General features: G+C 41.3%; 1 protein-coding gene across 1 annotated transcript in view; it reads right to left on the bottom strand.

The window, feature by feature from the left end:
• LOC124254714 (serine/threonine-protein kinase TBK1-like) overlaps window positions 1-8,492 on the bottom strand; it is a 73,772-nt gene extending 65,280 nt beyond the window's left edge. The window contains exon 1 of the mRNA XM_046688564.1: window positions 8,353-8,492. The gene's annotated coding sequence lies outside the window, so the exon portion shown is untranslated. The remainder of the gene's footprint in view (window positions 1-8,352) is intronic.
• Between the last annotated feature and the right edge of the window lie 3,575 nt (window positions 8,493-12,067).

Below are 12,067 nucleotides of genomic sequence, written 5' to 3'. Positions count from 1 at the left end.
ATAGAGCAAAAACTGTAATTAAAATTACACAATGCTAGGATATATTTCTTTGGGTTAAATAATAGTATTCTGTATTATATTTTACTGACGACTGCGTCAGAATTCGTCCCGTTATATTATTGTGCATGTTTGAACTTGTTCGCTGCTGATTGCTATTTCCGGCTCAAATACACACGGTAATCGTAATCTAAATTAATTCATAGAGCAAGAACTGTAATTAAAATTACACAACGCTAGGATATATTTCTTTGGGTTAAATAATAATATTCTGTGTTATATTTTACTGACGACTGCGTCAGAATTCGTCCCGTTATATTATTGTGCATGTTTGAACTTGTTCGCCGGGAAACATGTGCACAGCTTATTGCTATTTCCGGCTCAGATACACACGGTAATCTTAATACCTGCAAATAATACAATGCCCAGCAAAAACAACTTAGAACTTAAAAGGTAAATAATCTTGTCTAGTGATGTTTAATTGCAAATTTGACGTCTCTACTGACAAAGTTGTCTTCTGTTGTTTGTTCACGCGAAGTGATACGATGTTGTTTTCTTACCCCTGGAAAAAAGTTTGACGAAAGCGTAACCCATGGATAAGACGACCCCCTTCTACAGACTGCTTTTTTGGTCCTCAAAATTCGGCTTATAGACGGTATGACATAAGGCAGAACATACCTGCTTAGTAAACTTACTCAATGGCATACTTAGGTGAGTAAAATGACTGAAATACGCACATATTTGAAAGCAGTGGGTAACAGAAAAAGAAATACCCACTCAACATTCATAATACCCACTCCAAAAACATACAGTGGGTACAGTACTCACATGAGCTAAATCTTATCTGGAGCTCTGGACTGTCAGATTCTGCAATGATATGTTTGCACCAAAACTTGACACATGCAGGTAGTATTACTGTATGTCAGGTATTTTAAATGTCGGAAGTACTCTTCCTCCGTGCTAACAAAGAGAGCGTATGTGGACGTCCTTCTCAACACACTCCCAGACACTCCCTGTACACTCACCACAAACATACACACACTCCAATACTAGGGTTTCCTTGGAAAATTGCTTTGATCATGTCTATAAAATAAAGGCCATAATCCGTTTCACGGGGCACGCCAGAATTCTGTAATTGGGAGTTCGAATCCCGGTACGCCGTGTTTCCAGTTTGTCAGCACCGTAACAGTGGGTTTCAGCAAACAGGTAAACGCCTCCTGCGCCACTACTAGCTCACAGCAGAAAATGGGTACCCGGTGAGATAAGTCATGCGACTATAAGGTTAGGTCTCTTAATGCCTACAGTGGCAAATGCCTATACAGGCGTATGTTGTTTTAGGTGAGCAGCAGTGATACGCTATGTAAAATAATAATAATAATAATAATGGATATTTTAGCGCCATTTTCCACCCACTGATACATGCTCAAGGCGCTACATAAAAGCATACATACAATGCATACAGAGGATAAAATAGCAAAATAAGTATACATTGAAATTGATGACAGAAAGATTGATTTTAGGGATAGGCTTTGGAAAAAAAGAAAGTCTTCAACTTAATTTTGAAAGTTTCCAATGTGCATGACTGCTTTATGTGGAGAGGGAGAGAATTCCACAGAGTAGGACCAGCGTACTGGAAAGACCTCTTGCCAAAAGAAGAAAGGAGAACTTTGGGAACGGAGAGAAGACATTGGTCTTGAGATCTGAGAGTTCTGGTAGGGGAGTACACAGTGAGAAGTTCAGAGAGATATGAAGGAGCTTGATTATGCAAACATTTATACACAATGCAAAGAAGTTTGAAGTCAATCCGGAACTTGATTGGAAGCCAGTGTAATGATGAGAGTACAGGGGTGATATGGTCTCGTTTAGTGGTAAGGGATATAATACGTGCTGCTGTATTTTGGACTTTTTTGTAGTTGATTGAGATGACCGTTGGTGAGTCCGTATAGAAGGCTATTACAGTAATCCAATCTGGATGTTACAAGGCATCTCACAAGAGCGTGGGCACTTTCCATTGTGATGTGCTTCCTAATCGTCCCAATGAGTCTGAGGTGGTAATTGCAGGTATGACACAACTTATCCACATGCGAATCTAGAGACAGGCCCGAATCAATATAAGCACCAAGATCTTTTATCAAAGCTGACGGTGTGATGTTAGCTGAACCAATCTTCACACTATCGATGTTAAATTTCTCCAAGCTCTTTGGTTTCCCAACAAGGAGAACCTCTGTTTTAGTGTCATTCAGTTTTAGTTTTCTGCCCGTCATCCATGTCTTGATTTCCAGAGTACAATTCTCAATCTCTTTCAACACTGATTGGGCATTATTTGGTCTGAACTTTGTCAGGAGTTGGTTGTCATCTGCATAGGAAAAGAGAGGTATTAAAAATTTGTCACTGATCAGAGAGAGTTGGTTGATGTAAATCAGGAAGGGCACTGGGCTTAGAACAGTTTCCTGTGGAACTCCACATGACAGAGTAATCTTCTGTGAGATGCTGCCCGACACTGTGACTGACTGGTGTCTAGCAGACAGGGAATGAAGAGAACCAGGCCAGTGCTTGTCCGCCGATTCCAGAGTGATGTTCAAGAGTATGGAGAAGAATCTTGTGGTCCACAGTGTCAAATGCCGCACTCAGATCTAAGAGTGTCAGAATTGCCACGTCACCTCTATCAACCAGGCATCTTAGGTCATTTACCACTCTTAGAAGGAGAGTTTCGGTAGAGTGGTGTGGACGGTAAGCCGATTGGTACTCGTCTAAGATGCTGTTGCTTGACAAGTGATCCATCAACCTCTTGGTAGCTGCTCTCTCGATAAGTTTGGAGAGAAAAGTCAGATTAGAAACGGGGCGGTAGTTTTTAAAGTCATTTTTGTCAAGTTTTGCATTTTTAACTAGTGGCATGATAACAGCGTCTTTTAGCATATGTGGAAAGATCCCAGATGACAGACTCTTGTTGATGATTTCCGTTAATGTCGGCAGAAGCAGATTTAGGTGCTCAATCAGAAAAGAAGTTGGTATAGGATCGTTGAGACAGGTGGTCTTGTTGGACGACATGACGAAAGATCTTACTTCCTGCTAAGTAAAGGCTTGGAACTGGAGGAGATTGGTTCCCTGGAAATCGGAGTATGGTAAAAGAATGTCCCCTTCAGTAAAATTCTGAAGCAACTTCCTGACGTCTTCAATCTTGTTCTTGAAAAATGAGTTAAAGAGATGAGCCAACTCAGATGGATTCTTTCCTTGAGGAAGTACAACAGTCTCCTTTTTGCCCATTAGCGAGCCCAGGAACTTGTGCAAGGTTTTTGGTTTGCAGGTAGAGTCTAAAATCTGTTGTTTGCAATAAAGACGTTTGGATTCCCGAATAACTTTACAGACCATATTCCTCGCAGCTTTATAAATTTGACGATCTACTTCTAAACGAGATTTCCGCCATTTTCGCTCAGCACGTCTTCGTACACACTTGGTGTGATGAGTCGTTGTACCAAGGACAATCGGAACGCTGAATGAAAGTTCTTTCCTTAATAGGAGCATGTTTGTCGAGTAAATCCCGAAGAACAGTGTTATACTGACGAGTCAAGCTTTCAACATTTGACTCAGGGTGTGCTATGAGGTCAGATATTAACAGGTCACCACAGAATTCGATCTTATCTATCTTTTAGAGAACGCGACAGGTCTTCGTGATCTTATTATTCCCAGGTCTCTGCACATTGAGTGACATCTTGATCATTGAGTGATCTGACACCAGTTTATCTTCAACGCTGACACTATTGATCAATGCATCTTCATCCTCTGACGTCACCACCTAGTCAAGAATATGGCCTGATTTGTGAGTAGGGGTCGTAACATGTTGTTTCAAAGAATGAGCCTTCAGCAGAGAAAGTACTTTCCTTACGTCAGACCTAGTTACATTGTCAACATGAATGTTGAAGTCACCAATAAACAAGGTGTGCCTCCGTGGATATGCTGCAAAAAGCCGAGAAAGGTCTTCATGAAAGTCAAAATGTGAGAGTTTGTTTTTAGATGATGGCGGTGGTCGATAGAGACATACTATCCTAACTGTCTTGTTGAAAGCTGCTATGGTTACGTCTATATGCTCGAATGATACATAGGAATCCTTAGGGTGTACTATGTCGACAACGAGAGATGACCTATAGATGATAGCCACGCCCCCACCTCTGCCTGATCGAGAGACATGTTTCAATGTGAAACCTCCTGGAGTCATGTCGGCTATCACAGCGTCATCACCTTGCTGACGTAACCACGTCTCAGTGAGAAATAGTGCGTCAATATCACCATCGAGAAGCATGTCTGAAATTTCGATATGAATTCAATTATTGTTCCATTTCACAAATATATGAAAACCCCGAGCATTTTTTCATTGTGTAGGCATTTGTCCACCTTGTCTGTTGGAATGTTCCATTTATGTAATGGGGAGAAGATACTGCTGCTTGAAATCACTGGTGCATTACTTTGTTTATTCTACACTGTAGGCATTTGTCACTGTAGGCATTTGGAGACTACGCCGACTATAACCTTCTAGCGCCTCACAGGCAGCTTGGGCTATCAGGGGTAATAATAATCAGATTGTGATTACAGCGCCCAGTGAACAACTTGTCAGATGGATACAATGCTCTATATAAATGAATTAATATAACTCGACCACGTGAGAACGGCGTTATACCCAACTGATTGATTTCTTGTATCAAAGTGCGTGGATGTGTACAGTATATTCAACACCCATACTTGTGAGTAATGAAAATCTAGGTAAGAATTGGTCTTCAGGAATCCATGATTGTCTTAAGGCGCGACCAACGCTATCGGGTGGTCTTGGTTGACAGATGCCATTGTATCCCAATTGCGTAGATTGATGCTCATGCTGTTGATCACTGGATTGTCGAGCTCCAGACTCGATTATCAACAGACCCCGCCATATAGCTTGAGTATTGCTGAGTGCGGCGTAAAACAACCAAAAGCTAATACTTGTGACGCAACATATGTGGGTATTATACGGCTGCTTCGTCGAATATGGTGAATAACAAGGTTAACGTCACGATGGAAGGTGCTATATTTTAGATTCAAATGCACATGGAGTTCATCTTCCAAAAGACACCACTTTGAGGATCCATCAACAGGTAAGTGATAAATCCCCAAGGAAGCCCCTGGGTACAATTATAAAGGACCCTGTACATAACGTGTCTCTCATGTAAGTGATCATGAAGTGGACTAAAAATCTTACCAACAGAAACGTTATCTGTACTGTTATACAACGGCGGATATCTGACGACGCAAGTTGACAGCTTACTGACCTACCATGTGGGACGGTGGGGTAGCCTAGTGGATAAAGCATTCCCTACATGGGTACAATGCACAGAGCCCTTTTCTGGTATCCCCCGCCGTGATATTGGTGGAATGTTGCTGAAGCCGCGTAATTTTAAGTGAACTCACTCTGTAATTGCAAACTTATGCCTGAATTCTAACAATCGGCATAGCTACTGACTACAAGGATTATCTCAGAGGAGTGAGTGAGTTCAGTTTCACGCCGCTTTAAGAAATATTCCAGCAACAATTGTACCCAATTGGGGAATCGAACCCAGTTATCTCAGAGGAACATCTGACTAGTTCAAATGTGGCATGTGGGTGTAGGATACAATTTCAATTTCATTCTTTCTGAAAAGATCAAGCAACCACTGACTTCAAGTTAAGTCAAGCAATGGCCACAGCTTATGTTAAAGAACATGATAGTACGCGCGGCCGATTGATCAGCCTTTTTAATATGATTTCACCAGAGATAACCGTCACCCCAAGCAACACATCTGATCTATGCTTGTCAGGACACAGGTTTTATTAGGTAATGAAAGAAAATGTCCTCGGTCAGTATTGCAAATTTCGGCTCTTTAGAAAAAAGGTGTCTTTCTTCCCCCTGTCTCACTGGGCAGTCCTGAATCCAATCTAATTGTCACCCTCTGCCTCACTATGTAGTCCTGAATCCAATCTAATTGTCACCCTCTGCCTCACTGTGTAGTCCTGAATCCATTCTAATTGCCACCCTCTGCCTCACTATGCAGTCCTGAATCCATTCTAATTGTCACCCTCTGCCTCACTATGTAGTCCTGAATCCATTCTAATTGTCACCCTCTGCCTCACTATGTAGTCCTGAATCTAATCTAATTGTCACCCTCTGCCTCACTATGCAGTCCTGAATCCATTCTAATTGTCACCCTCTGCCTCACTATGTAGTCCTGAATCCATTATAATTGCCACCCTCTGCCTCACTATGTAGTCCTGAATCAAATCTAATTGTCACCCTCTGCCTCACTATGTAGTCCTGAATCCAATCTAATTGCCACCCTCTGCCTCACTATGTAGTCCTGAATCCATTCTAATTGTCACCCTCTGCCTCACTATGTAGTCCTGAATCTAATCTAATTGTCACCCTCTGCCTCACTATGCAGTCCTGAATCCATTCTAATTGTCACCCTCTCCCTCACTATGTAGTCCTGAATCCAATCTAATTGCCACCCTCTGCCTCACTATGCAGTCCTGAATCCATTCTAATTGTCACCCTCTGCCTCACTATGTAGTCCTGAATCCAATCTAATAGCCACCCTCTGCCTCACTATGCAGTCCTGAATCCAATCTAATTGCCACCCTCTGCCTCACTATGCAGTCCTGAATCCAATCTAATTGCCACCCTCTGCCTCACTATGCAGTCCTGAATCCATTCTAATTGTCACCCTCTGCCTCACTATGTAGTCCTGAATCGAATCTAATTGCCACCCTCTGCCTCACTATGCAGTCCCGAATCCAATCTAATTGTCACCCTCTGCCTCACTATGTAGTCCTGAATCCAATCTAATTGTCACCCTCTGCCTCACTATGCAGTCCTGAATCCAATCTAATTGTCACCCTCTGCCTCACTATGCAGTCCTGCATCCAATCTAATTGTCACCCTCTGCCTCACTATGCAGTCGTGCATCCAATCTAATTGTCACGCTCTGCCTCACTATGTAGTCCTGAATCCAATCTAATTGTCACCCTCTGCCTCACTATGTAGTCCTGAATCCAATCTAATTGCCACCCTCTGCCTCACTATGTAGTCCTGAATCCATTCTAATTGTCACCCTCTGCCTCACTATGCAGTCCTGAATCCAATCTAATTGTCACCCTCTGCCTCACTATGCAGTCCCGAATCCAATCTAATTGTCACCCTCTGCCTCACTATGCAGTCCTGAATCCAATCTAATTGTCACCCTCTGCTTCACTATGCAGTCCTGAATCCAATCTAATTGCCACCCTCTGCCTCACTATGTAGTCCTGAATCCAATCTAATTGTCACCCTCTGCCTCACTATGCAGTCCTGAATCCAATCTAATTGTCACCCTCTGCCTCACTATGCAGTCCTGAATCCAATCTAATTGTCACCCTCTGCCTCACTATGCAGTCCCGAATCCAATCTAATTGTCACCCTCTGCCTCACTATGTAGTCCTGAATCCAATCTCATTGTCACCCTCTGCCTCACTATGCAGTCCTGAATCCAATCTAATTGTCACCCTCTGCTTCACTATGCAGTCCTGAATCCAATCTAATTGTCACCCTCTGCCTCACTATGCGGTCCTGCATCAGATATAGGTTTGCACCCTCAGACTGACAACACCCCTGATTCCCATTCAATTGTTCACACCCCAGTACGTCTAATTGCTCCACCCAGATTTTACGTACATTAATTACACCATCCCATTTTAAAATGTGTAATCTGTATAAAAAGTACGATAATATATATATGTCACTTGCTTGACAACGACATTAGAACCTATGTCGAAACTAGGATAAAAGAAGTTGTATATCCATAATATTTGTCATTATTCTTCATCAACTCTACTTCTAAAATACCCATCAAAGAAGATAACATATGTGCCCGACACAGCCGAATTCCGAATACCCTCGCAACTGAACCGGGAATCCCCAGTAACAGCCTACTACGCCTCAGTTGAATATCAGATAACCTGCATACATGAGTCAGTGTTGCTCCGGGAGAGACGACCTACATAATACTAGTAACCTATATACTTTAATGGCGAGCTCCAGGTGATTCGCGACAGACACACTCACTCAACGATCGATGTAAAACGGCTGTATGTTGACTGCCTGTTTGCAATGAGAGTGACACAATAGCTAAATATGAGTTCACATTTTGTATGCCATCACAACATCACACACAAAGCCTGCGTTTCTGAGCTTCTGCTGGTTTTCCTCGAAAAAGGTCTATAAATAGATATACGGCCTTACCTAGAAAAGAGGGAGGAGAGAGACACAAGCCTGCGTAATAAGATTGATAAACTGTGTATTAATACACAAATACCTACCATTAGGTAACGGTCCCGTAGCATGCCAGTAAAGTATCCATAATATACTGGCTCGTGGCAGCCATTGTTTCACAGAAAATATCAATTTTGTATGTCGATAGTTGGGTGTTCGTGCAGAAGCCTGGCTTTCCCCAGCAAGCTTTATAAATACGACCCAGACAATTTCCGCTTGTGTTTACCGCCCTGTGCAAAGCAATCGTATCTCCCTAGGCTGATCTGAATGCCCTGAATTCAAGTTTGCATGAGACTGACTGACTGAGTTTAGTTTTACGCCGCTTTTAGCAATATTCCAGCAACATCACTGCGGGGGACACCAGAAATGGGCTTCACACATTGTGCCCATATGGGGATTCGAACCCGGGTCTTCAGCGTGACGAGCCAACGCTTTAACCATTAGGCTACCCCACCGGCCCAGTCTGCATGAGATTTTCATGAGCTCTGAGAGTTGCCGGATTTACCTATGTGCTTTCCAGCTATCATCCAAGGTCGGTGGGATAGCCTAGTGGTTACAACGTTCGCCCGTCAAGTCGAGGACCCTGGTTCAATTCCCCACATGGGTACACTGTGTGAAGCACATTAATTGTCTGGTGTCCCCCGCCGTGATATTGCTTAAAGCGGCGTAAAACCACACTCACTCACTCTGTCATCCCCTGGTCCATGTTATGCAAATTGTCATTTGTAGTAACGTGAGTGTAAATATTCGGCCATATTAAAGCTGACCATCAGGATGTCTGTAAGTAAATCAAGCTAGGACCAGGTAAACCATTGCCTTCAAAGCAAAAGTAGCGACTGGCGATGCACATACAGCCTGGCCACTAGATAATTTCTTGTTGAATTGTACCACAAATATATAAGCGACTTGGACCAATTCAACCTCGTTTTAAAACCACCGTAACAATATTGTTTGGCATACATGCATAAAAAAACCCAGTTCGAATAGTCTGGATGTGTAAGCTTTACCGCCGCTATGAACAGTATTCCAGCAATTTCAAGACTGAACGAAAGCCAAGAGTACCTTTTAAGAGAAGCATGCGCCGATGACATACGTGAAACCCACGTGCGCGTGGGTGGTAGTTACAAAGCTAGAAACATAATCGTGAGAAGTGCTGTTTCCTGATTGGTGGTCTATTCCCAGATATATCTGTTGTATATCGGCATATTCATAAATTGAAACATTTGCAGAAGAGCTGTGGATATACATGAAGGATTTGAAAGTAGACGGTAAGAAACGCCTTGGAAAATCTACAAACCCCTCAGACTCGACGAAAATAATTATTATGTACCGTACGTTCAGTATTTTTTATTGTTAAAACCACGCTCATAGTCATTCCGAAAAGACAGCCTGTAATGAATTAGTATTCGATCCTGGATTACCCAGACAAGCGACAGATATGATCAACAACGATCCACGCCGATAGAGTCTGTTGACAGTTCAGCTGATCACACCCATGTTACCTGGGAACATGCTAATCTGCGATCCCTGTTGTGACCCTGTGTTATGTGAACGATGGATTGAATGTTCTTAAATCTGGCGCTATTACCTTTTCTGTTTGTAAATAATAATGTAACGAATGAATTATGTTTTTTAGAAACCCATCTATACTTAATACGTAAAACGTGTATAAATACAAACATGGTCTCGTCGCTACATGGCTGAAATAATCCCGATGCGACGTAAAAATAAACTCAACTCAGTTACTGAGAAGGTAAATAAATATGTCATTACAACATTCGTTACAATTTTACACTTGACAACTTTAAAAAAGACATTGAGTTATCCTATCGGAAACGCATCGTAAAATGACATCATAAATAAATGACATTCGTTGACAAAGACTCGTGTCCTATTTACCTGGCTTCGACCTATCTCACCTGTGTCACGACTGAACCACGTGCTTATCTGTGTGCTTTACTCGAAATAGGTGATTGCCCTGCGCTATATAACCCTAACGTTTATGATATTTCTACAGTAATATAATTACTGTAATATATTATATTTATTAAACATTATCTATATTCATAAATATCATGTTTGTACCGAACTTTGTACACTTCGTTTAATCGATGCTCATGATATTATTCACTGGATTGTCTGGTTCAGACTCGATTATTTACAGATCTCCGTCATTTGGCTAAACATTGCTGAGTGCGGTGTTGAACAACAAATAATTAAACAGTCAGTGCGTTATATGTTTACGTTGATGCTCATTAAAAAGAAATGCATTAATGGCAGAAACAAATGTTCGTGTACAACATTTCCTTGCATGTCCAAACTAGAAGCACACTTGTGCTGTGCGCACAACACAAGGAAGTAATGTATTTTTGAACTTGGCAGGAGATAGATTTATGTGTACTTCATGTACTTCCTTCTTCAAGTTGAGGTCTTGTGTTCTGACTTGTTCAGGTCTACTGCATTTCTATATCGTTGCTGCTTTTACTAGCCCTGGATAAATGTCGATTCTATAATGCCAATTCACCGAAATATATTGAGAGAAATAAATAGGTTCACAGGAAAATTCAAGCGCTCTTTTAATATTTTCCAGCTTTGAATAGCGCTGTGGTGATGGAAACTGGAAAATAATAAAGGAACGCTTGAGTTTTCCTGTGATCCGTTATTTCTTTCTCTCAGTATACCATAAACTCGATACCTCCTTGCCAGTTGCTATGCTTTTCAAGCAAATGGCCATTACTTATCATCAATTTTAATTCTATATATAACTGGAGTTCTTTGTACACCTTGAGACTAAAATATATAATTATACAAGTGGCTGGGAGCAAAACGAAGATCGTGATATCAATAAGTTCGTTATAGTCATGTACTTTATAAACGTGGTTTATTATGAGTAACTTTGAGTGACTATCGAGTGTGTTATGTACAGAGAAAGCGGAAGTAATATATCCATAGACAGGGCGGTGTCAATGTGACCAAATTTCATTTAGAAATCAGGACATGGTTACGAAAATATATCCCTTTTCAGTGAAAGTTAAATGTAAGTGACATGATCTCTCTTGTACACAATTAGCTTTGAATCACACACACACGCATGCACACATACACGCGTCCGCTACTTCAGGCTAAAATTGTGATTCAGTATCGATAATTGTTCCACACAAATAACAAGTCTGTAAGAGTGAAAATCAGCCTCAGGAAATCCCCACGTGAAAGGTGAATTATCTAGCATAACGACAGTCGCCTAAAACACACAAAAAAGTCTTCGGTTGGAGGAAACGTAGAGCAAATGTCTTTACACTTAATTCTACCCACAAAACCTTCCTTCATCCTTGTAATTTTCTTCCTCGTTCCATAAAACAACCCAGGCAAAAAATCTGTGTTGACTGCATGGACATTCCGTTCTTGTCTAGTGAATATCTCCAGTTAAATTACATTTGTTACGTCATTCCATTGTCTGCTCGCTCCATTACTTTTCAGGAATGGAGCGATGTGTACCAGTTTCAAATTAAAGCCTTCATTTTGTCATTTTGACATTTAATTTTGATAACAGAAATATTCCCAATACTTTGAATGTAATTTAAGTAGGGTAATATCCTCGTAACTCTCCATTCCTTAAAAATAATGGCCATTACTTATCATCATTATTTTTAAGGAATGGAGACTTACTCGGACATTACCCTCTACATATTACAAATCTCATGAACGGCAATGATGTAGAAGTAATGTCAGAAATTCCTAGGACACATTGATAGGCCTTCAAGG

Source organism: Haliotis rubra, unplaced genomic scaffold, assembly GCF_003918875.1.
Source record: "Haliotis rubra isolate DU_JTF1 unplaced genomic scaffold, ASM391887v1 Scf58, whole genome shotgun sequence".
NCBI classification, from domain to species: Eukaryota; Metazoa; Mollusca; class Gastropoda; order Lepetellida; family Haliotidae; genus Haliotis; species Haliotis rubra.
Note: the sequence above shows the minus strand (reverse complement) of the source record. Positions and strands in the feature narration are given on the sequence as shown.